This window comes from Homarus americanus, unplaced genomic scaffold, assembly GCF_018991925.1.
Source record: "Homarus americanus isolate GMGI-L3 unplaced genomic scaffold, GMGI_Hamer_2.0 scaffold269, whole genome shotgun sequence".
In the NCBI taxonomy this organism is placed as follows: domain Eukaryota; kingdom Metazoa; phylum Arthropoda; class Malacostraca; order Decapoda; family Nephropidae; genus Homarus; species Homarus americanus.
Genome location: NW_024755027.1, coordinates 166390 through 168647, shown reverse-complemented (window position 1 = coordinate 168647; position 2258 = coordinate 166390).

Sequence of the window (2258 nt, the reverse complement as noted above, 5' to 3'; positions counted from 1 at the left end):
GAGTGGCTGGGCCGGACATTGCACAGTGCGAATTAGGAAATTAAACTGTTGCAGGTGAAGATGAGTTTATTATCACAGCGAGGAAGACCATTAGGCTCCTGTCTAGTATACCGTGAAAAGGATTCGCTTGCTAATTAACCTCTCGGGTACGTTGACTTAAACCCTCCCTGAGAATAATACCATCGTGCTCAAGAGATATATTCATCCATATCAAAGGGTTAAGACATCATACTCTGGGGCTTAAGTCATTGTACAGAAGGGGTTAAGTCATCTTAATCAAGATGATGAGGCATCTTAACAATCTCTCTCTCTCTCTCTCTCTCTCTCTCTCTCTCTCTCTCTCTCTCTCTCTCTCTCTGTATATGTTAGATATGGTCCCATGATCATAAGAAAAAAATAGACTTAACACCTGTAGCTACCATACATAAATGTGTCTCTTAGGTGAAAATATCTTTCATTAACGCATGTCTTCAGCCATGGGAGGACCGATGTACCTGCCATAGGAGAAACTTGCCTTTCTCAACTAACAAAACCAGGCGAGTGTGAGATAGCTTGCGGCAGGTCACCGTCAGCGACTGTCACAAGCAGCGACAACAGCTGGTGCAGCATTAAAGAGCTCCCGAGTGAAATGTTACTTGATGTAGCTCTGCAGGGAGCATAACACGGCGGAATAAACCCAAGGAGGAAGTGTGTGCGTGTCCGCCATAATGCCGGGACGCGAGGCTCCTGCAGCTCTGTACTAAAAGGCCGGGGTGACGAGTAGAGGCAGGATGACCTCCAACATGTGCAATATCTTGACAAAGTATGCATGACAATATTACGATACTTGGAGACTGCGTGTAGCGATGTCCGGAGATTACTTCTGGGCTTACGTTGTGACTACGATACTCGGAGACTATTTAGAACTGCGTGGAGATTGTGTCACTATACACGGAACCTGGACACTGTGTTACTGTATATATGTATATAGTGTGTCGATACATGGAGACTGTGCTACGTTACTTGGAGACTGTGTTACTTACTGTAAAGCACGGACACTGTGTTATGATGTATGCAGTCTATTTTACAACACAGGGAAGCAGTGACCCTCGGGAAATACAAGTTGTTAGATGGAACTCACTAAAGGCTGCATTCTTATTGTGGACATTAATGGAAAAATTATTAGAAAGACCACAACAACATCAAGGCTGACTAAGATGTGGGAATAACAGTGCTAAGGGCCGGGTCAGTGATACACTCAACAGCACTCAGGAAGAGGGAAGAGCTAACCAAGTAGGAAAATTTATCTCATTAGAAGTCAATCAGCCAGTCAGTCAGTCAGGCAGTCAATCAGGCAGTAAGTCAGTCAGTCAGTCAGTCAGTCAGTCAGTCAGCCAGTCAGTCAGCCAACCAGCCAGTCAGTCAGTCAGCCAGCCAGCCAGTCAGTCAGCCAGTCAGTCAGAGAATGTACAAAGCAATACCGACTTCAGGAAACGGACATATGCAACAGATCCCCTTTACTAACAACAGAACCCCTTTACTACCAACAGAATCCCTTAACTAGCAACATATCCCCTTTACTAACAACAGAACCCCTTTACTACCAACAGAATCCCTTAACTAGCAACAGATCCCCTTTACTAACAACAGAACCCCTTTACTACCAACAGAATCCCTTAACTAGCAACAGATCCCCTTTACTAACAACAGAACCCCTTTACTGCCAACAGAATCCCTTAACTAGCAACAGATCCCCTTTACTAACAACAGAACCCCTTTACTACCAACAGAATCCCTTAACTACCAACAGAATCCCTTAACTAGCAACAGATCCCCTTTACTAGCAACAGAACCCTTTCACCAGCTTCAGTAGAATCTCGTGTTCTCTTTACCACTGTGAGCGTGACGTCACCTCACCAGTAAGGTTCAGGTTACAATTGACGAGGTGATTCTTACTGAAGTTTTAATAAACGGACGATTTACGGGTCCATATACTGAACGATAATATATTTTAACGTGTGTGTGTGTGTGTGTGTGTGTGTGTGTGTGTGTGTGAGGTGTTGTACACTTAGTTACTTTTACACTACAGCGGTGTATGCCACAATATTTAATCGAGGTGTACCACAATTTCTAAGTTACGTGCACTACAATATTTACCCAAGGTGGACCATAATACTGGCATGTCTCGCCCCATCAGGCAGTAGACGACTCAGCGAGCGTCGAACATTTCATAATGATAATGTAAATACTGTTAAAACTTAAGGTGCTGCCCATAGTGT